At 38.9% G+C, this 24,993-nt stretch overlaps 1 pseudogene across 1 annotated transcript; it reads left to right on the forward strand.

Moving 5' to 3' along the window:
* The first annotated feature begins 866 nt into the window (after nucleotides 1–866).
* LOC308417836 (Golgi phosphoprotein 3-like) lies at nucleotides 867–4,218 on the forward strand (annotated as a pseudogene). The gene is made up of 4 exons: nucleotides 867–887; nucleotides 2,790–3,601; nucleotides 3,866–3,992; nucleotides 4,143–4,218. The product of its transcript is annotated as a Golgi phosphoprotein 3-like (transcript).
* The last annotated feature ends 20,775 nt before the right edge of the window (nucleotides 4,219–24,993 follow it).

Genomic DNA, 24,993 nt, shown 5'->3' on the forward strand with positions numbered 1-24,993 from the left:
GATATTCCAAGATAAAACCAAATTTAAACAATATCTTTCTACTAAGCCTGCCCTACAGAGGATACTGGAATGAAAACTCCAACATAAGGAGGGTAAGCACACCCCCAAAAAAACCCACAAGAAATTAAAATCTCCATAAACAAAAAAGAGAACCATACACATATAATACCATCTCCAGCAACAAATATAACAGGAACTAAAAATCGTTTATCTTTAATATCTCTCAGCATCAGTCAATGAACTCAATTCTTCAATAAAATGACACAGGCTAACAGACTGGATAGGTAAACAGAATCCAGCATTTTGCTGCATGTAAGAAACAAACCTCAGTGATAAAGACAGGTTTACTCTACTACCTCAGAGTAAAGGACTAGAATATAGTTTCCATGCAAAAAGAAACCAGCTGGAGTAGCTGTTCTAATATCCAATAAAACAGACTTTCAGACAAAAGTTATCAATGTGATAGGGAAGGACATTTCATATTCATCAAAGGAAAAATTCACTAAGAGGAAGTCTCAATTCTGAAAATTTATGCCCAAATTCACTGACACTTGTAAGAGAAACTTTACTAAAGCTCAAAACACACATTGAGTATCACACATTAATAGTGGGAGTCTTCATCACCCAACTTTCACCAATGGACGGGTCATCAAAACAGAAATTAAACAGAGACATAGTGAAACTAGCAGGAGTTATGACCTAAATGGATTTAACAGACATCTACATCATATTTCACCTCTAAACAAGAGAATATACTTTTTTCTCAGCACCTCATGCAACATTCCCCAAAATTGACAGTATAATTGAACACAAAATAAGCCTCAACCAGAAGATTATAATAATTCCATGCATTCTATAAGATCACCATGGACGAAAGCTGGATTTCAGTAACAAATACAACAGAAAGCCCACATACTCATGGAAACTTAACAAATATAAGATCAACACTAATTTGGTCTGGAAAGAAATAAAAAAGTCAAAGAATTTATAGCATTCAATAAAAATGAAGGCATATCATACCCCAACTAAGGGACACAATGAAAGTAGTGCTAAGAGGAAAATACATAACATTAAGTGTCTACAAAAAGAAATGGGAGAGATCCCATGCTAGCAACTTGACAGCACTCCTGAAAGCTCTAAAACAGAAAGAAGCAAACAGATCCAAGTGGAGTAGACAGCTGGAAATAATCAAACTCAGGGCTAAAATCAACTAGTTAGAGACAAAGAAAATAATTCAAAGAATCAACAAAATCAAGAGCTGATTCTTTGAGAAAATCAAGAAGATAAATCAATTCTTAACCAAACTAACCAAAGGGTATAAAGACAGTATCCAAATTAACAAAACCAGAAACAACAAGGGAGACATTACAATAGAAACTGAGGAAATTAAAATAAATCTCAGAAGTTACTATAAAAGCTTATACTCAACAAAACAGGAAAATCTAGATGAAATGAATGATTTTCTAGACAGATACCATATAACAAAGTTACATCACAATCAGGTATCCCATTTAATCAGTCCCATAACCCCCAAAGAAATTGAAGTAGTCATTAAAAATATTCCCAACCAAACCAAACCAAACCAAACAAAATCAACCAACCAACCAAAAAAAACAAAACAAAACAAAACAAAACAAAAAAAAAACAACAACAACAACAAAAAAACCAAAAAAACCCACACACACAAAATGGAAGGCCTGATGGTTTTAGTGAAGAATTCTACCTGACCTTCAAAGAAGAGCTGATACCAATACTCCTCAAACTATCTCACAAAACAGAAACAGAAGGAACACTACCGAAGCCATTCTATGAAGCCACAGTTACTTTGGTACTTAAGCCACATAAAGACCCAACAAAGAAAGAAAACTTCAGGCCAATTTCACTTAAGAATGTCAATGCAAAAATACTCAATAAAATCCTCACAAATCGAATCCAGGAACACATCAAGCTATCATTCACCACAATTATGTAGGTTTCATCCCAGGGATGCAGGGAAAATTCAATATGTGAGAATCTATCAACATATTATACTACATAAAAAACTGAAGGAAAAAATCCAGATGATCATCTTATTAGATGCTGAATTGGCCTTGGACAAAATCCAACACCCCTTTATGTTAAACATTCTGGAGAGATCAGGAATTCATGGCACATGCTTAAACACAGCAATAGCAATATATAGCAAACCAATAGCCAACATCAAATTAAATAGAGAGAAACTAGAATCAATCCCACTAAAATTAGGGACACAGAAAGGCTGCCCATACTCTATCTACTCAATAAAGTACTTGAAGTTCGAGAGAGCAATTAGAAAAAAAAAAAAAAAAAAAAAAAAAAAAAAAAGGAAATCAAGGGGATAAAACTAGATGAAGAAGTCAGTGTCAGTATTTGAAGACAATATGATTGTATATTTGTGAAACTCCCAAAATTCCACCAGAGTACTCCTAGAGCTGATAGACAACTTTAGCAAAGTGGCAGGATATAAAACTAAGGATATTAGGAAGCGCCACTGCCGCCTCCTCTGCTGGGGCTCCTGGGCTATGTGGGGCTACAGCCCTGGGCTCCCTTGTGTACCCATCGATTCCCAGCCCACTGGCTTCGCCCAGACCTGGCTCCTCACGACTACCTTGGGCCCCGCAGCCCATGGACATCGCCCCAGCTCCGAGAATTAACATGGAAGCTCCTGGGGATGAGGGATGAGGGAGAGACGCCGATCCTGCGTCCCTGTTGGGTCCAGCACGGCTTTTTGGCTGGAACCATGACATCGCTGGAGCTCTGGACCTGTGCAGCAGTGCAAAGGAGACAAGGAGCCTGCGGCAGGAAGCAGCGGCGAGGACAAAGCACAGAGCCGCTGCGGTGAGCAGGACAAGGACAAGGGCGACTCCGAGGAAACGCTGCTGACCCTGATAGAGGAAGTGCTCCCACTGGGCCTGGAGGACCGAGAGGATTGCACATCATTTTGGAATGACTGTACACCATCTGGATTAGGAGGCTGTGTTAAATGAATTGGCTTTGAGAGGAAGGTTACAGTTAGACGCTTGTGGAATGAGAAGAAAAAGTCTTTTTAACAAGAAAGGTGATCTGTAAATCGGATGCTCCAACAGGAGATGTTCTTGATGAAGCTCTAAAGCATGTTAAGGAGACTCAGGCTCCAGAAACAGTCCAGAACTGGGTTGAGCTACTTAGCGGTGAGATGCGGAATCCATTAAAATTGCAGTATCGGTTCAGAAATGTATGGGAACGATTAGCTAAAAAACTGGTAGAAAAGGGTGTACTGACGATGGAGAAACAGAACTTCCTCCTGTTTGACATGGCACTTTCTCTCACCAATAACAACATTAAGCAGCGCTTTATCAAGAAGGTACATTTGTTCTTGACAAATGGATAAATGACCCTCACCAAATGGACAAGTGCTTGCTGCCCCTCATTTACCTAGCCCATGCCTCGGATGTTTTGGAAAATGCTTTTGCTCCTCTTCTGGATGAGCAGTATGATTTAGCCACCATGAGACTACAGCAGCTTCTCAACTTAAACCCAGAAGTGGAATGCCTGAAGGTCAACACCAATGAACTTCTCTGGACTGAGGTAGCACGTTTACCAAGTAACTGTCAGAACGCAGTGTTTCCTTTTTTCTCATGTGAACCAGTAGTTTTTCTTCTATTGACTCTGGTTTTCTGCAGTTTGCACTTTCCCAAAGTAATAATTGGCTTTTGTTCTACAAAATGGTGGGTGGCTATTTCTTTTTGTATGTGTGCATCGGCTGGTACAAAGGCCTTCCTCTTCCTGTTTGTAACCAACCTTACTGCCTCCCCGTTGCCACTCTCCCTGTTTCTGTTTCTGGTTTCTGGTGTACTTTGACTTTCAGAGTATCTCAGTCACCCACCTCATGCAACACGCTTAGATTACCTCAGCTTGAATTTTCAGCAAGTGCTTACTCACCTGGCCTTCTGCCTGCAGTTCAGACAAGCCACAAGACTGTCAACTCACCAAAGGTAAATAGGACATTTTATACATAGACCTTAGTTGAGATGTATACTCAGCAAAATTATTTTTTTCAATTGAAACAGCACAATAAAGTATATAATCTAAAATGCCCCTTGCATTTGTGCTTTCTTGTGGAGAGCTTTTGGTGTCTCCTGTAGAAACTGTGGCAAGTACTTGTCATTGTCAGTGGGCTCCGAGGAAGAAGTGGGATCAGATAAGGATATTCACATCTGAGCTAATGCTCAAATCGGGGCACACTCCAAGAAGGTGTGACTTTCCTTTTGTCTTCTTAATCCTATTAAGTGCTAGATCCATTGACTCTGGGGACCTTATGTCTTTGTTTGATGATGAGCTGGTGTGATTTCTTTGATCTTTACCTTGCTCACTTTGTCTTCGATCTGAGAACTGACCAGATTCTTGGAATGAACCTAGATTGACATAAAAGCAGACTGGGAAAAAGTAAAGCCGCTTCAGCCTCAGCACTGGCTGGAGTCACGTTATAGTTTTTTCAAATTGTCTCTCTTTTTTTTTTTTTTTTTTGCTCTTTTAATCCTTGCTCCTGCCCTGTGGAACCTGTTGATTGACCAAGCTGGTCTTGGTCACTTCCTACGTAAACCTGTTTTATGATTACGGTTGTTATAATTTTAGTTATTACATCACAATTGTACAATTGTTTCACAAAGCCAGCTTGGGATGGGTTGCAGTCCACTTATGCTGCATATAGTTTGAATTTTATATGAATCGTTCCTTCTTCTGGCCACCTCTGCCTTGTCTTAGCACTTTGAAAAATTTAGCTGTGCATCTAGTGCCCCTCACTTGCTTCATTCATTGTTATTTGTTGGTAAAATAGATCTCTCCTCACTGAAAGAGAGAGAAGATGTGCGACTTTCAAGGCTGTTTGTGAGCTGTGCCCCTCATGATAGTTTACCTGTGCATCTCTTTTGGGACTTTTATTTCTCCTTAACTTTTTCTGTTTATATGATTTCTATAAGAAAGAGGTTTGTGACCAGTACTAATCTTGAGTACAGCTGTTTTGATTTGATTTTTCACTTTTTTGTCCTCAAGTAAATTATTGTCTGCTATGAAATGGCATTTATCTACTCATCTTTTGTTGGAGAAAAGAAAATCAGATATCAGTCCTAGCAGATGTTGCATATAAATTGCTATCAAGTAACAACTACAACTCAATTAAGAATTATGTAACAGAAAGTGGACGGAAATTAAATTCTAGGACTGAGAACATTGTAAAACAAGTCCAGGCATGCTCAGCTAAGCCCATTGTTAAAAACATCCCTGAGGCTAGGCCAGATATGACCTTAAAGATAAGCTGGCCTGGGCTGTCTTTTACAACTGAGTCAAATGTAAATTAAATGACAGTCAAATGTAAATTAGATGTTAACCACGTGTATGCTCACTTAAATAAGCATCCACCCCACAAGTCTCCTGACTTCCTAACTGCATGTAGGCTTTGGGTGTTGGGTAAACTTTGTAAAATTTGTACTTCCCAGCCCCCAACCCTCTCTCCCAACCCCCTCCCTATAACCACCCCCCAGCTTTCGAGCCTCATAGTCCGTACCTCTATCTCCTGCATGAGATACGCATCGGTCCGGAGCTCCACCATTAAACTACCTCGTGCTTTTGCAGCAAGAAGGTCTCTTGCGTTTCATTGGGTAACCTCGTGTCCTGAGACTAAAGTGGGGGTCCCCGAATGGGGGTCCTACAAAAGCTCTACTGTGTTTTAATTTTACACACAATTATGATTATTAGCACAGTATAAGAATACAAACATCTGCATTTTAATGTTGATTTTATTCATCATCACTGTTTATTTACTATTGATTTCATTATGTAAATACTATACATTGAACAAATTAAATGCCAAATTTTTATTACTATAGTTCATGTTAATAATGGGGCTTTCAGCTGTCTAGAAACTTTTGGTTTGCATTTGATGCAAAAGTACTAGATGCATATAACTTTAGAGTTGGATTTTAAGGAACTCCTTAATATGCATACTATCTTTTTACCTAGAGCAATAAATAAACTATAATTTTGGGGGGAAAACTAACTCTAACAAAATTTTCTTTTGCATAAAGCCTTCCTTTATACAAATGATAAACAGGCTGAAAAAGAAATTAGGGAAACAACACTCTTCACAATAGCTACAAGTAGTATAAAATATCTTGGTGTACCTCTTACCAAGCAAGTGAAAGGTCTATATGACAAGAACTTCATATCCCTGAAGAAAGAAATCGAGGAAGACCTCAGAAGTTGAAAAGACTTTCCATGCTCATAGACTGGTAGGATTAACAGTGAATATGGCCATCTCACCTAAAGGAATTACAGATTCAATGCAGTCCCCACCAAAATTCCAACACAATTTTCCACAGACATGGAAAGAGCAATTCTGAACTTCATATAGAATAACAAAATAATCTAGAATGGTCATAACAATTCTCAAGAATAAAAATTCTTCTGGGGGGAATCACCATCCCTGAAGCTGTACTACGAAGCAAAAGTGATAAAAAACTGCATGGTATTGGTACAGAGACAGACAGGTTGATCAGTGGAATAGAATCAAAGACCCAGAAATAAACCCACACGTCTATGTACACTTGTTTGTTGACAAAGAAACCAATATCATAAAGTATAAAAAAGAAACTATTTTCAATAAATGGTGCTGGTCTAACTGGTGGTCAGCATGTAGAAGAATGCAACTTGATCCATATTTATTTCCTTGCACAAAGATCAAGTCCAAGTGGATCAAGGACTTCAACATGAAACCAGATACACTGAATCTAGTAGAAGAGAAAGTGGGAAAGAGCCTTTAACTAATTGGCACAGGAGAAATTTCCTAAACAGAACTCCAATGGCTCAGGCTTTAAGATCAAGAACTGATAAATGGGACCTCATGAAACTGAAAAGCTTCTGAAAGGAAAAAGACATAGTAAATGGGATAAATTGGCAACCTACATATTGGGTAAAAAAAACCCTTACTAAGCCCACATCAGATAGAGGGCCAATATCCAAAATATATATAAAAAACCCAAGAAGCTAACCTCCAAAAAATAACCAAATAACCCAAAAAAAGTGGGGTACAGAGCTAAACAAAGAATTCCCAGCAAGAATCTTAAATGGCTGAAAAGCAGTTAAAGAAATGGTCAAAGTTCTTGGTCATCAGGGAAATGCAAATCAAAATGACCATGAGATTTCACCTTACACTAATCAGAATGGCTAAGATTAAAAACTCAGGTGACAGGACATGCTGGTGAGGATGTGGAGAAAGAGGAACACTCCTCCATTGCTTGTGGGATTGTAAACTGGTACAACTACTCTGGAAATCAATCTGGAGTTTCCTTAGAAAATTGGAAATAGAGCTATCTGAAGATCTATCTATACCACTCTTGAGCATATATACTCAAAAGATGCCTCACCATACCATAGGGACATGTGCTCCACCACGTTCATAGTTTCCTTATCTGTGACAGCCAGAAGCTGGAAACAACTCACATGTCCCACAATAGAAGAATAGATACAGAAAATGTGGCTCATTTACACAATGAAATACTATTCAGCTATTAAGAATGAAGACATCATGAGTTTTGCAGGCAAATGGATGCATCAAGAAAAGATCATGAGCGAGGTAACTCAGACCCAAAAGGACATGCATGTTTATTCACTAATGAGTGGATATTAGCCAAAAATATACAGAATACTCGGGATGATGCAAGAATTCAAGGTTACCAAGCCGAAGAGCCCAAGTGAGGATGCTTCAATCATTAAGTGAGAAGAAAACAATCATGGGAGGCAGAGAGAGGAAGGGGCTTGTTTGGAGAAGGGAGAGGGAAGAAAAGGGGAAAAAGGAAACATAATTAGCTATAGGGGGAACAGAAGAGAAGCCCTGAGGGCCAGCAGAAATAGTGGAAATATGTAACCTCAAGTGTGTGTGTGTGTGTGTGTGTGTGTGTGTGTGTGTGTATGCCCTCTAGAATATGCCAGAGAACTGGGAGGTGAGAGACTCTCAGGTCTCAAAAGAGAGGAACTTAGATGAAATGCCCAACAGTTGGGAGAGGAAACATGCAGTGTTCACCTCCAGTAGAAAAACAGGGCATTTCACAGTCAAAAATAATGACCCAGAATTGTTCATGTCTGTCTTAGTTAGGGTTTTATTGCTGAGAACAGACACCATGACCAAAGCAAGTCTTATAAGAACAACATTTAATTGGGGCTGGCTTACAGGCTCAGAGGTTCAGTCCATTATCATCAAGGTGAAAGCATGGCAGCATCCAGGCAGGCATGGTACAGGAAGAGCTGAGTGTTAGGAAAAGGACGAAGGGGGGGTTGGAGGGGGGGCTATGGCACATGGAGGTTCGGTGAGGTCTGGAGGAGAGGAGGAAGCCTCTGGGGGATCTATGTTAGGAATCCCTTCCCCCGAGGGACCAGCCATATGACAGTATAGTACAGAATAGAGTTTATTCAGGTCATGGGGAGTTAAGAGGGTAGTAGAGGCAGAGAGAGAGAGAGAGAGAGAGAGAGAGAGAGAGAGAGAGAGAGAGAGAGAGAGAGAGAGAGAGGAGAGGGAGAGGGAGAGGGAGAGAGAGAAGAGGGGAATAAAGGAATGGAGGAGTAGAGACCAGCCATGAGCACATGGAGAGAGAGGGGTGAAGGGAAGGGGAAGAGGAGGGGTAAGGGTGGGAGAGCAAGAGACAGAGCAAGAGCAAGAGAGGCAAGAGAGAGAGGAGGGGGCAAGTAGCCCTTTTATAGTGTCAGGTCACTGGGGCAGAGCATTCCTGGCCATTGACAGGTAACTGAGGGGTGAGGTATACCTGACTGTTGCTAGGTAACTGAAGGATGGGGTTTACAGAATCCCAACACTGAGAGTTACACATCTTCGTCCAAAGGAAACCAGAAACGGACTGAGCATCTTCATGCAGCTAGGAGGAAGGTCTCCAAGCCCACCTCCAGAGTGGCATGGCAGCATCCAGGCAGGCATGGTACAGGAAGAGCTGAGTGTTAGGAAAAGGACGAAGGGGACTTCCTCCAACAAGGCCACACCTTCTAATAGTGCCACTACCTGGGCCAAGCATATACAAACCATCACAATGTCCAAAAGAACTGCAGGGACAAAAATGGAGATGAGACTGAGGGAAAAGATGTTCAGTGACCGGCACAACTTGGGATCCATCTCAAGGGGAGGCCCCAAGGCCTGACACTATTACTGATGGTATGGTGTCCTTCCAGACAGGAGCCTAGCATGGCTGCTTTCTGAGAGGCACAACAAGCATCTGAACGAGACAGATGTAGATACTTGCACTCCACCAATGAACTGAAGTCAGGGTCCCCTGTGGCTGGATTAGGGAAAGGCTGGAAGAAGCTGAGGACTAGGGCAACCCCATAGGAAGACCAGCACTACCAATTAACACGAACATCAGAGGTCTCTCAGACACTGAGTGTTCAACCAGGCAGCATAAACCAGCTGATATGAGGCCCCTGACACATATACAACAGAAGACTGCCTGGTCTGGCCTCAGTGAGAGAAGATGTGCCTAATCCTCAAATGTGTTGAGGACCCAGGGATTGGAGAGACATGGCAGGGGGATGTGATGGGCAGGTGGGGACATCCCCTTGGAGACAGGGGGAGGAGGAATGGGATGGGGAACTGTGGCGGGGTGGACTGGGAGGGTGTTAATGACTGGGCTGTAAAAACATAGAGAGAATAATAATACTTAAAAAACAAGCAAGCACACAAGGTGCAAAGACTGGGAAGAGCTGTGTATGCACAGAATTTTCAGTTTTCTCCCATATTCTTTGCTGTGTGGATACTATTTGTTGGGTACACTGACTCATTAAGGGGCCCCAGAATGAATCCAGATGGGTTTCTCAGAACCACATTGTCATAAATGGGCATAAAGCAGGCAACTAATGTGGCAATGGTGCTAGTTAATCCCATTTAATAATTATGCTTTACATCAAAAGAGCCATCACGTGGCCACATAAAACCTGTTCATGTAGGTAGGTATCACAGAAGTAAAGTGCTCTCAGTTTAATATGTCCCTGGAAAGATACTGTGTAAGACATACTCTTTTCTTCTCTCCTGATGACCTTGAATGACAGAAGTTAATCTTCAACCAAGAGATAGTGTAGAACACAAGGAAGTATCTCTACTAGTAACAACTCAGTCCCAGTTATTGGAGACTCCTTTCTGTTGTAGGTTGTCTCTTGCACTAGAAGGTAGTAAGCATTTTTCAGACAGTCTCTCATTGAACCTGGAGCTCACAGAAGGAGGATACTGGGTGACTCTTAAGACTCAGGAATCTGCCTGTTGCTACCTCCCCAGTGACCTATTATAATGGTGCTGGAGCTTAGAACTCAGGTTCTTTTACTTGTCTGACAATCACTCTCTTGAATTAACTGTTTCCCAAGCCTTTCAACCTCATTGCTCATTTCTAAGAGAAAATATCTTTTTATAAAAATGAAACAAAATTATACTATTTCATGCCTACAAAGTATAATGATTCCTGTATATTCCTGCATCCTACTCAATGACTGCTTATGTTTCCTCAGTTGTATTATTCATAAAATTTCCTGTGGATGTAGGAAATAAGATGCCATAAAATCCATACTTTGTTGCTGGTTTATGTGTAGTATTGTATTACTAAGTTCAGGTAGCCATCCTAGAAATGTGCCCTTAGGGGACTTCATCTTCAGCAAACATAGAGTACTTGCATTGTATAAGGCAATTAATTGTTCCAAGTGGCATCTTGCTGTAATTAAGATATAGGATATAGCTTCCGGTTTCCATCTGTACCCAGAGCTGACCCTGTGCTACAGCTCTCTGTAGCCAGATCCTGCTGGAACAGAGCTTGTCTCCCAAGAGTGCTGACGCACCTCAGTGCACAGGTAAGACAATCACTTCTGCTTCAAGGGATCCACCCAAAGGCCTCAGGACACAGAAATCAAGAAGCAGCCTGGGACAGGATCCTTTTGGTTTCCATCTGCAACCAGAGCTGACCCTGGGCAAGAACTTTCTGTACCTAAATCCTGCCAGAAGAGAGATGATCTCCCAGGAGGGCTGACACACAGGCTTATAGAAGGGTCAAACCATTGTCAGAGACAGCAAGACCAGCTAACACCAAAGATAACCAGATGGCGAGAGGCAAGTATAAGAACAAAAACTAAGGCCACTTGGCATTATCAGAACCCAGTTCTCCCACCACAGCAAGCCCTGGACACCCCAACACACCAGAAAAGCAAGATTCTGATTTAAAAATAACATCATATGATGATGTTAGAGGACTTTAAGAAGGACACAAATAAGTCCCTAAAAGAAATATGGGGGAATATGGATAAACAGGCAGAAGCCCTTAAAAAGGAAAAACAAAAATCCCTTTGCAGAAAAACACAACCAAACAGGTGAAGGAATTGAACCAACAATTCAGGATCTAAAAATAGAAACAGAAACAAAAAAAAAAAAAAAAAAAAAAAAACAAAACTAAACAAAACAAAACAAAAACCCCAACCAACCAACCAACCAACCAAACAAACAAACAAACAAACAAAAAAACCAAACACACACACACACACACACACACACACACACACACACACAAAGAGAGAGAAAACCCTGGAGATAGAAAACCTAGCAAAAAGATTAGGAGTCATAGATGCATACATCACCAACAGAATACAAGAGATAGAAGAGAGACTCTCAGGTGAAGAAGATACCATAGAAAGCATTGACACAACAGTCAAAGAAAATGCAAAACACAAAAAGCTCCTAACCCAAACCATTCAGGAAATCCAGGACACAATGGAAAGATCAAACCTAAGGATAATACATATAGAAGAAAGTGAAGATTGTGAACTTAAAGGGCCAGGAAATATCTTCAACAAAATTATAGAAAAAAAATTTCCCTAACCTAAAGAAAGAGATACCCATGAACATACAAGAGGCCTACAGAACTCCAAACAGATTGGACAAGAAAAGAAATTCCTCCCCAAGTACTGACAGAAATATATTCATATAGTTTTATGCCAAAATGCTTTTAAGAATCTGTACATGTATCTCTGTTTTTTAAAATAAAGTTGTAAAAAAATTCCTCTAGTCACATAATAGTCATAACACCAAATATCTAAAGCAAAGAAAGAATATTAAAAACAGTAAGGGGAAAAGGTCAAGTAACATATAAAGGCAGACCAATCAGAATAACACTCGACTTCTCACAAGAGACTATGAAAGCTAGAAGATCCTGGACAGAGTTTACACAGACCCTAAGAGAACACAAATGCCAGCCCAGGCTACTATATCTGGCAAAACTCTCAATTACCATAGATAGAGAAATCAAGATATTTCATGAACCAAATATACACAATATCTTTCCACAAGTCCAGTCCTACAAAGGATAATGGATGAAAAACTACAACACAAGGAGGGAAACTTCACCCTAGAAAAAGCAAGAAAGTGATCTTTCAATTAGTCCAAATGAAGATTGCCACACAAACACAATTTCACCTCTAAAAACAAAAATAACAGAAATAAAATCATTGGTCCCTAATATCTCTCAACATCAATGGACTCAGTGCCCCAATAAAAAGGCATAGACTAACAGACTGGATATATGAACAGGACCCAGCATTTCGCTGCATACAGGAAACTCACCTCAGTGGCAAAGACAGGCACTACCTCAGAATAAAAGGCTGGAAAAAAAAATCCAAGCAAATGGTCCCAAAAAATAAGCTGGAGTAGCCATTCTAATATCTAATAAAATAGACTTTCCACTAAATGTTATAAGGAAAGATAAGGAAGGACACTTCATATTCCTCAAAGAAAAAATCCACTAAGATGAACATTCAGTTCTGAATAACTATGTCCAGAATGCAAGGGCACCAACGTTCATAGAAGAAACTTTATTAAAGCTCAAAGCACACATTCCACCTCACACAATAATAGTGGGAGACTTCAACACCCCATTTTCAGCAATGGACAGATCATGGAAACAGAACTTAAGCAGAGACACAGTGAAATTAACAAAAATTGTGAATCAAATAGCTATAGAAGATTTCATTCTAAAACAAAAGAATATATGTTCTTCTCAGCACTTCATGGTATCTTCTCCACAATTAACTATAAAATTAACTATATAATTGGTCCAAAAGCAGCTCCCAACAGATACTAAAAGATAGAAATAATCCAATTCATCCCATTAGATCTCCAAGAACTAAGGATAGTCTTCAATATCAACAAAAACAACAGAATCCCACTTATACATGGAAACTGAACAATGTTCTACTCAATGATAACTTGGTCAAGGAAAAAATAAAGTAATAAAAGACTTTTTTTTTAGAATTTAATAAAAAATGAAGGCACAGCATACACAAACTTATGGGACACAATGTAAGTAGTGCTAAGAAGAAAACTCATACCTCTTAGTGCCTCCAAAAAGAACCTAGAGAGAGTATATATTAACAGCTTGATAGCACACCTGAAAGCTTTAGAACAGAAAGAAGCAAATAGTGCAAGAAATAATCAAACTCAGGGCTGAAATCAACCAAGTAGAAACAAAAAGATCTATACAAAGAATAAACAAAATCAGGAGCTGGTTCTTTGAGAAAATCAACAAGATAGATAAACCCTTAGCCAGACTAACTAGAGGGCATGAAGAGAGTATCCAAATTAACAAAATCAGAAAGGAAAAAGGAGACATCACAAGAGAAACTGAGGAAATTCAAGAAATCATCAGATCCTACTACAAAAGCCTATATACAACCAAACTGAAAAATATAGAAAAAATGGACAATTTTCTAGACAGATACCAGGTACCAAAGCTAAATCAGGATCAAATAAACCATCTAAATAGTTCATAACTCCTAAAGAAATAAAATCAGTCATTAAAAGCCCCTAACCAAAAAAAAAAAAAAATCCAAACCAAACCAAACCAAAACAACAACAACAACAACAACAAAACCCAAACCAAAGCAAAAAAAAAAAAAAAAAAAAAAAAAAAAAAAAAAAAAAAAAAAAAAAAAAAAAAAACCACCCAGGACCAGATGGGTTTAGTGCACAATTCTATCAGACCTTCAAAGAAGACCTAATACCAATATTCTTCATATTATTCCACAAAATAGGAACAGAAGAAGAACCCAGTTCCATCTTTGAAGCCACAATTATGCTTATATCTAAACCACACAAAGACCCAACAAAGAAAGAAAACTTCAGATCAATTTCCTTTATGAATATCAATGTAAATATACTCAATAAAATGATCACACACCAAATGCAGGAACACATGAAAATAATCATTCACTATGATCGAGTAGGCTTCATTCCAGGGATGCAAGGATAGTTCAAAATATGGAAATCCATCAGAGTAATTCACTATATAAACAAACAAAGGAAAAGAACCTCACATGTTCATATCATTAGATGCATTTGACAAAATTCAACACCCCTTCATGTTAACAGTCTTGAAAATTTCAGGAATCCAAGGCTCAAACATAAACATAGCAAAAGCAATACACAGCAAATGAGTAATCAATATGGAACTAAGTGGAGAAAAACTTGAACTAATGCCCACTAAAACCAGGGACTAGACAAAGCTGCCTACTTTCTCCCTATCTATTCAATTTAGTACTTGAAGTTCCAGCTAGAGCAATTAGACAACAAAAGGAGGTCAAAGGATACAAACTAGAAAGAAAGAAGTCAAAATATTTCTAATTCCAGATAATATGATAGTATTCTTAAGTTACCCCCAAAATTCCACCAGAGAACTTTTACAACTGATAAACAACTTCAGCAAAGTGGGTAGATATAAAATTAACTCAAACAAACCAGTAGCCTTCCTCTACTCAAAGGATAAACAGGCTGAGAAAGAAATTAGGGAATCTATACCCTTTACAATAGTCACAAATAATATAAAATATCTTTCGGTGACTTTGTCCAAACAAGCAATTGATCTGTATAACAAGGACTTCAAGTCTCTGAAGAAAGCAATCAAAGAAGACGTCAGAAGATGGAAAGATCTCTTATGCTCATGGATTGGTAGGATTAATATTGTAAAAATGTCCATCTTGCTGAAAGAAATCTATAGATTCAATGCAATTCCCATTAAAATTCCAACTCAATTTTTCATAGATTTGGAAAGAGGAGTTCTCAAATTCATTTGTAATAACAAAGAACCCAGGAGAGTGAAAACTATTCTGAACAATAAAAGAACTTCTGGGGGAATCACCATGCCTGACCTTAAGCTTTACTATAGAGCAATAGTGATAAAAACTGCATGTTATTGGTACAGAGGTAGACAGTAGATCAGTGGAATAGAATTGTAGACCCAGAATTGAACCCACACAACTATGGTCACTTGATTTTTGACAAAGAGGCTAAAGCCTTCCAGTGGAAAAAAGATTGCAATCTCAACAAATCGTGCTCGTTCAACTGTAGGTCAGCATGTAGAAGAATGCAAGTTGATCCATTCTTATCTTTCTGTACTAAGCTCAAGTCCAGTTGGATCGAAGACCACCACAGTAAAACCAGATACTTTGAATCTGGTAGAGAAGAAAGTGAGGAAAAGTCTCGAATTCATGGGCCCCGGGAAAATTTTCTGAGCAGAACACCAATGACTTATGCACTAAGATCATAAATTGACAAACGAGACCTCATAAAATTGCAAAGCTCCTGAAAGGCAAAGGACACTGTCAATAGGAAAAAAGGGCAACCAACAGAATGGGAAAGATCTTTACCAATCCTACATCTGATAGAGGGTTAATATCTAATATATACAAAGAACTCAAGAAGTTAGACTCCAGAGAATCAAATCACCCTATTAAAAATGGGGAACAGAGCTACACAGAGAATTCTCAACTGAGGAACCTCAAATGGCTGAGTAGCACCCAAAGAAAATATTCAACATCTGTAGTTATCATAAAATGCAAATTAAAAGAACTCTGAGATTCCACCTTACACCAGTCAGAATGGCTAAGACCAAAAGCTTAGATGACAGTAGCTGCTAGTGAGTAGTTGGAGAACACTCCTCTATTGCTATTGGGATTTCAAGCTGGTACAACCACTCTGGGAATCAGTCTGGCAGTTCCTCAAAAAAAATTGAACATAGTATTATTTTTGGACCCAGCTATACCACTCCTGGGCATATACCCAAAAGATGCTTCAACATATAACAAGGACACATGCTCCACCATGTTCATAACAACCTTATTTATCATAGCCAGAAGCTGGAAAGAACCCAGATGTCCTTCAACAGAGGAATGGATACAGAAATTGTGGTACATTTACACAATGGAGTACTACTCAGCTATTAAAAAAATGACTTCATGATATTTTCAGGCAAATGGATGGATCTAGAAAATATCATCCTGAGTGAGGTAACTCAGTAACAAAAGAACACACATGGTATGTACTCACTGATATGTGGATTTTAGGCAGAAAGCTGGGAAGACCCAAGATACAATTCACAGACCACTTGAAACTCAAGAGGAAGGAAGACCAAAGAGTGGATGCTTCTGTTCTACTTAAAATGGGAACAAAATAATCAAGAGAAGAAGAAGGTAGGAGGGAATTGGGAGGAAGAGAGGAGAGATAGAGAAAAAGAGGGGCAGAATCAGTTATTGAGGAGATGGAGGAGATGTACAAAGGGACTGGAAATTTAACAGACGTGTTCATTAGGAGATGGAAAACTGAGGGTAGCAACCAGAAGTTTCAGATACCAGGAAAGCAAGAGCCTTCTATGACATTAGCTGAAATACCCCACAAAGGGGAGGGAGAACCATATGTAGAGGTTAGGCATGATTGATGGATGTGGTCACCTACCCATCTCCAAAATTTTAATCCAAAATTGCTCCTGTTGAAAGAAAATACAGGGACAAAGAGTGAATCAGAGACTGAAGGAAAGGCCATCCACTGCTCCACCTGTGGATCCATCCCACATGCAGACACCAAACCCAGACTCTATTGCAGATGCCAAGAAATGCTTATTGACAGGAGTCTGATAGAGTTCTCTCCTGAGAGGCTCTGCCAGATCCTGACCAGTACAGATGCAGAAGCTTGCCGCCAGTCATTGTACTGAGCCTGGGGTCCTCAATGAGTCATGGGAAGGATTTAAGGAGCTGAAGGGGTTTAATCTGGCATTAATGGGAGGGGAGACCCATGGTCCTCTGAAGGCTTGTTGCCCCAGTATAGAGGAATGCCAGGGTGGTGAGGCAGAAGTGGGGAGAGCACCCTCATACAAACTCGGTAGGGGGTTAGAGGATGGAGGTTTGCAGTGGGAAAACTTGGAAAGGGGATACCATTTAAATAATTTAAATTTAAATAAATTTAAATAAATAAACTATCCAATTTTTAAAAAGAAAAGAAATGCTCCAACATACAATAAAGACACATGCACCACAATGTTCATAGCAGCCCTATTTATAATAGCTAGAAGCTGGAAAGAACCCAGCTGTCCTTCAGTAGAAGAATGGATACAAAAATTGTGGTATATTTACACAATGGAGTACTACTCAGCTATTAGAAACAATGACTTTATGAAATTCCTAGGCAAATGGATGCATCTAGACAATGTCATCCTGAGTGAAGTAACCCAGTTACAGAACAGACATAATCTGCAGTCACTAATAATTAGATACTAGCCTCGGAAAGCTCTGAACACCCCAGAAACAACCCACAGGCCATATGAAGCTCAAGAAGAAAAAAAAGGCTAAAAAGTGAAAGCCTCAGTCCTTCTGAGGAAAAAAAACTAAGTGTATAGCATCCTCTCAGAGTGTGGTACTCCTGGACCTTAAATCAGTAAGAGCTAAGAATATAGCAAAAAACAAAACACACACACACACACAAAAAAAAAAAGAACAAAAGAAAAGGAAATAAAGAATGATTGTGTCTTAAAGATATTAGTACTGTCTAAACGGGAAAATTGGTTTTCTACTCCTTTTTTATTTCTTTTTTTGTGTGTACACTAAACATCTCTTGACCAAGTTATAACAATTCTATCTTCAAGTGCTGATATTAAAAAAAAAAAGAAAAAGAAATACAGGAGAACACAGGTAAACAAACAGAAAGCCTAAAAGAGGAAACACATAAATCTCTTAAGGAAATACAGGAAAGCACAATCAAACAGGTTAGGAAATTGACAAAATCATCCAGAATCGAAAAATGTATATAGAAACATTAAAGAAAACACAAAGAAAGACAACCCTGAAGGTGGAAAACCGAGGAAAGAGAACAAGAGTCCAGATGCAAGCATCACTAACATTATACAAGAAATAGAAGAGAGAATCAGGGGCAGAAGATACCATAGAAAAAAGGTCAAGTAACATATAAAAGCAGACCTATCAGAATTGTACCAGATTTATCAACAAAGACTCTAAAAGCCAGAGAGCTTGGCCAGATGTCATACAGATCCTAAGAGAACAAAAATACCAGCCCAGGCTACTATAGTCAGCAAAACTCTCAATTATCATAGATGGAGGAACCAAGCCTTCTTTTTTTTTTTTAACAACTTTATTTTACAAAACAAAGATAAATGTACAGATTTTAAGCATTGTTTGCATAAAATTATACAATACATTTTTGTCAGTACTTTTTTTTCAGATTTTAAAATAATTTTTACATAAAACTGTATGAATATATTTTTTAGTCAGTACTTGATTTTTTAAAGGTTTGATAGTATGCATTGAAAACTTGATAGTTACAATGAGCATAAAGTACATGTAAAACAAAATGTAACACGGAACCAAGCCTTCTTGAGCCCCCCCTGACAGCACCCTGATGCCAGCAGGGTGCAGTTGCAGAGAAAACACCACATCCATTTCCCTACCTTGTAGGCTGTTACGCTAAGTCAAAAAGGCCCACAATTTAGCAATAACTTATGATCCTCAGATCTCAACTGAGCCTGTGGCCAATGACTTGGACCTTTGAAAAATGACTTGATTCAGTTACAATTCAGGGGGAAGGAGGTATTTGAGAGGATTGAGTTAGTCAGAGCCAGGCTGACTCTATGGCAGATTGCAAACTGAAAGTTTCAGAGTCTAGGCCCTTATACTACCAGTCAAAGTACCTCACCTACACTGATGGATGTGGTGTAATACTTAATGATCACAATAGATGATGGTGCATCTGGTTCATGTAACTACTACATTCTAACTTTTTATTATTCTATTAGTATGTAGTCCTATTTAGAAATGAAAGTCTAAATCCCAGCAGTCTAAATCAGCTTGTGTATATCCCGTATCTTAATTATTTCAAGAGGCCACATGGAACAATTAATTTCCTTACACAACATAAGTTTGTGCAAGTACTCTGATGTTTGCTCAAGATGACATCCCCCAAGGACACATTTCCAGGATGCATACCTGAAGTTACGCGGTATTGGATCCCGATTCCTACAACCACAGGACATTTAAAGAATAATACAACTGAGGAAACGTGAGTATTTACTGAGTAGATATACAGGATTCATTATTATTTGGAGGAATGAAATAATTTCCTTTCATTTTTACCTTTTTAAAATTAAATTATTTTATTTATTTGCATTCCAAATATTCCCCCTTTCCCAGTCCCCATTACCAGAGTTTTTCACCCCTTCCCCCTCCCTGTTGCTTCTGAGAGGCTGCACACCCCACCCACCTGCACACCCCCACTTGCACCCTCCCACCCCTACTTATCTCTCTCAGGACCCCCCTTCCCTGGAATATAAAGTCGCTAAAGGATTAGGCACATCCTCTTCCACTGAGGCTACATGATGCAGTCCTCTGCTACAATATGTTCTGGGGGTGGGCACAAATCAGCCCATGTGTGCTCTTTGTTGGTGGCTTATTCTCTGGGAGTTCCCAGGGGTCCAGGTTAGTTGATACTGTTAACCTACCTATGGGGTTGCCTTACCTTTCAGCTCCTTCAATCCTTTCTCTAACTCTTTCTTCCACAGGGGTCCCCAACATGAGCTCAATGTTTAGCTGTAAGTGTCTGTATCAGTCAGCTGCTGGTGGAACCGCTCAGAGGACAGCCATGCTAGGCTCCTGTCTGCAAGCACAACATGGCATCAGTAATATCGTCAGGGTTTGTTTTCTGCCCATGAGATAACTCTGAGTTTGGGCTGATCACTGGAAGGCCTTTTATTCAGTCCCAGTTTTGTGCTTGCATTTCTTTTAGACAAGACAAATTTTGGATCAAAAATTTTGAATATGTGTTCATTTTATTTTTATAAAAAGACATTTTCTCTTAGGAACGAGCAATGGGGTTGAGTGGGTTGGGAGATAGTTAATTCAAGAGAGTGATTGTCAGACAAGTAAAAGAACCTGAGTTCTAAGCTCCAGCACCATTATAATAGGTCACTGGGGAGGTAGCAACAGGCAGATTCCTGAGTCTTAAGAGTCACCCAGTATCCTCCTTCTGTGAACTCCAGGTTCAGTGAGAGACTGTCTGAAAAATGCTTACTACCTTCTAGTGCAAGAGACAACCTACAACAGAAAGGAGTCTCCAATAACTGGGACTGAGTTGTTACTAGTAGAGATACTTCCTTGTGTTCTACACTATCTCTTGGTTGAAGATTAACTTCTGTCATTCAAGGTCATCAGGAGAGAAGAAAAGAGTATGTCTTACACAGTATCTTTCCAGGGACATATTAAACTGAGAGCACTTTACTTCTGTGATATCTACCTACATGAACAGGTTTTATGTGGCCACGTGATGGCTCTTTTGATGTAAAGCATAATTATTAAATGGGATTAACTAGCACCATTGCCACATTAGCTGCCTGCTTTATGCCCATTTATGACAATGTGGTTCTGAGAAACCCATCTGGATTCATTCTGGGGCCCCTTAATGAGTCAGTGTACCCAACAAATAGTATCCACACAGCAAAGAATATGGGAGAAAACTGAAAATTCTGTGCATACACAGCTCTCCCCAGTCTTTGCACCTTGTGTGCTTGTTTTTCTATCAATAAGTTTACTTGCCAGTCATTCCTTTTAAGGCCTAATTTTCTTTCAAGACAGATATGAAGCTCTCTCTGGCGGTTGCCTTAAGCTTCAATGTACAGGCACAGAATGACCCTTTGTAATGTTTTCCCTTAAGTACTCAATAAGAATCTGGACCCTCTAAAGTAGATGTTATATTAAGAGTTATAGGTTTGTAAAGCCACTACTTCTCATAACTTTTCACAGAAAAATCTCTGATACTCTTGATAGAGGCAGTCAGTTGGAACTCTCAAATGCCTCTGCTGTAGTTTGTTCTTAGCAGGCTTCTGTACTCAGTAGCAGCTGATTGGCTGTTATCAAAGTTAGGTGGAACGCTAAGGCAGTTAACTGAAAACTCAACTCTTGATACTTGGGTCTTCAATCTATAGAGAAGAAACAAGGGTAAGATATAAACAGAAAACAACACAAAACCAAAAGTGGAAGACATGCAATTAAAGGTAACTATAGAGAAGGACATTAACATAATCTTCCTGCATTAATGTTGATTTGATGTAATCACTTTTCTGTGCTAATGAAATAGGTACAAGTGATTCTGATGTGGAGAACCCATGCTTCTTCTATAATTGAACTCACAATGTTCTTAATCACAGAAGAAAAATCATTCCAAATATGTTGCTTGTCCTTAGATCCTTGGGTAAATTCTTTTTTTCTTCTTCTTGATGTTGGAAATTCAGTTTTTTTTAAAAAAAATTATTTCGGATACACTTTTTAAGGTTGTAATTAAGTATTTGAGGGTACATATACATACATACATACACACACACACAAACATATGTAACATTAATATAGGAAAAGAGGCTATTAATTTGAGGGGATAGGAGAGAGACTAGGAAGGGCTGTAGGGAGGAAAGGGGAATGTGATACATTTCTATTTTAATTAAAATATATTCTTTTCTTTGAGCTTCACACAGTCTGTGAGTTGATTCTGGGGTGTTCAGAGCTTTCTGGGGTTAGTATCCCATTAACAGTGACTGCATATTATGTCTGTTCTTTTGTGACTGGGTTATCTCACTCAGGATGATATTGTCTAGATGAATCCATTTTCTTAAGAATTTGGTTAAGTCATTGTTTCTGATAGCTGAGTAGTACTCCATTGTGTAAATATACCACAATTTTTGTATCCATTCATCTACTGAAGGAAATCTGGGTTCTTTCCAGCTTCTGGCTATTATAAATAGAGCTGCAATGAACATTGTGGTACATGTATCTTTGTTGTGTGTTGGAGCGTCTCTGGTGTAAATGCCCAGAAGTAAAATAACTGGGTCTTCAGGTAGTACTATGTCCATTTATCTGAGGAACCGCAAGACTGATTTCCAGAGTGGTTGTATCAGTTTACAACCCCACCAACAGTGGAGAAGTGTTCCTCTTTCTCCACATCCTCGCCTGCATTTGTTGTCATCTGAGTTTTGGATCTTGGCCAATCTGACTGATGTGAGGTGGAATCTCAGGGTTATTTTGATTTGCATTTCCCTGATGGCTAAGGATGTTGAGCTCTTCCTTAGATGTTTCTCAGCCATTCGATATTCCTCGATTGAGAACTTTTTGTTTAAATCTGTACCCCATTTTTAAATAGGGTTGTTTGATTCTCTGGTGTCTAGCTTTTTGAGTTCTTTGTATACCTTGGATATTAGGCCTCTATATGATGTGGTGTAGGTAAAGATCTTTTCCCACTCTGTTGGCTGCTGTTTTGTTTTGTTGACAGTGTCTTTAGCCTTACAGAAACTTTGCAATATCATTAAGTCCCATTTGTCAATCTTGGACCTTAGAGCTCAACCATTGGTGTTCTGTTCAGGAAATTTTCTCCTGTGCCTATGAGTTCTAAGGGTTTCCCTACTTTCACATATAATAGTTTCAGTTTACTTGGTTTAATGTGGAAATCTTTGATCCACTTACACTTGAGCTTTGTACAAGGATATAAGAAAGGGTCTGTTTTCATTATTCTGCATCCTGAGTACCAGTTGGATCAACACCATTTGGTGAATAGGCTATCCTTTTTCCATTGCATGTTTACAGCTTCTTTATCAAAAATAAAGTGACCATGTACCTGAGGGCTCATTTCTGGATCTTCTATTCTATTCCATTGATCCATGTGCCTATTTCTGTACCAGTACCATGCAGCTTTCAACACAATAGCCTTGTAATAAGCTTGAGGTCAGGGATGGTGATTCTTGCAGATGTTTTCTTGTTGTTGAGGATGGATTTCGCTATTCTAGGTCTTTTGTTATTCCATATGAAACTGCACATTGCTCTTTCCAACTCAATGAAGAACTGGGTTGAAATTTTGATGGAGATTGCATTGAATCTGTAGATTGCTTTTGGTAAGATGGCCATTTTTAAAATGTTGATCCTTCCAATCCATGAGCATGGGAGATCTTTCCATTTTCTGAGATCTTCCTCGATTTCCTTCTTTAGAGGTTTGAAGTTCTTGTCATACAGGTCCTTCCCTTGCTTAGTTAGAGTCATACCAAGGTATTTCATAGTTTTTGTGACTATTGTGAAGGGTATCTTTTCCCTAATTTCTTTCTCCACATGTTTTTCTTTTGAGTAGAGGAAGGCTACTGATTTCTTTGAGTTAATTTTATATCCAGCTACTGTGCTGAACTTGTTTATCATCTGTAGGAGTTCTCTGGTGGAAGTTGTGGGGTCACTTAAGTACACTATCATGTCATCTGCAAAGAGTGAGGTTTTTATTTCTTCCTTTCCATTTTGTATCCCTTTGATTTTTTTTTTTTGTTGTCTAATTGCTCCAGCCAGGACTTCCAGTACTATGTTGAATAGGTAGGGGGAGAGTGGGTAGCCTTGTCGAGTCTCTGATTTTAGTGGGATTGCCTCAAGTTTCGCACAGCTAAGTTTAATGTTGGCTGTTAGTTTACTGTATATTGCTTTTATTATGTTTAGGTATGGGCCTTGGATTCCTGTTCTTTCCAAGACTTTTAACATGAAGTGGTGTTAGTTTTTGTCAAATGCTTTCTCAGCATCTAGTGTGATAACCATGTGGTTTTTTTCTTTGAGTTTGTTTTTATGGTGGATTAAATTGATGGATTTTTTTTATATTAAACCATCCGTGCATCCCAGGGATGAGGCTACTTGATCATGGTGAATGATCGATTTGATGTGTTCTCGGATTTGGTTTGCAAAGATTTTGTTGAGTATTTTTGCATCAATGTTCATAAGTGAGATTGGTCTGAAGTTCTCTTTCCTTGTAGGGTCTTTGTTTAGTTTAGGAACAAGGGATATTGTAGCCTCAAAAAATGAGTTAGGTAGTATTCCAGCTGATTTTAACTTGTGGAATAGTTTGGAGAGTATTGGTGTATGTCCGCAATAAATGTCTGATAAAATTCTGCACTGAACCCATCTGGACTTGGGCTTTTCTTGGTCAGGAGGCTTTTTATGACTGCTTCTATTTCTTTAGGTGTTATGGGATTATTTAGATGGTTTACCTGGTCCTGGTTTAACTTTGGTACCTTGTATCTGTCTAGGAATTCATCCATTTCCTCCAGATTTTTCAGCTTTGTTGAGTATAGGCTTCTGTTGTAGGACCTGATGATTTCTTGAATTTCCTCTGTTTCAATTGTTATTCCTCCACTTTACTTTCTGATTTTAATTTGGATACTCTTCCTTTGTCCTCTAGTTAGTCTGGCTAAGGGTTTATTAATTTTGTTAATTTTCTCAAAGAACCAGCTCTTGGTTTTGTTGATTCTTTCAATGGTTCTTTTTGCTTCTATTTGGTCTATTTCTGCCCTAATTTTGATTATTTCTTGTCGTCTACTGCTCTTAGGTGTATCTGCTTACTTTTATTCTAGAGATTTTAACTGTGCTGTCATGTTGCTAGTGTATGCTCTCTCCAGTTTCTTTTTGGAAGCACTCAGAGGTATGAGTTTTTCTCTCAGTACTGCTTTCATTGCTTCCCATAAGTTTGGGTATGTCATGTGTTTATTTTCATTGAATTCTAGGAAATTCCTAATTTCTTTGTTTATTTCTTCTTTTACCTTGGTATCGTTTAATAGAGCTTTGTTTAGTTTCCATGTG

Source organism: Micromys minutus (genome assembly GCF_963924665.1).
Source record: "Micromys minutus genome assembly, chromosome: 1".
NCBI classification, from domain to species: Eukaryota; Metazoa; Chordata; class Mammalia; order Rodentia; family Muridae; genus Micromys; species Micromys minutus.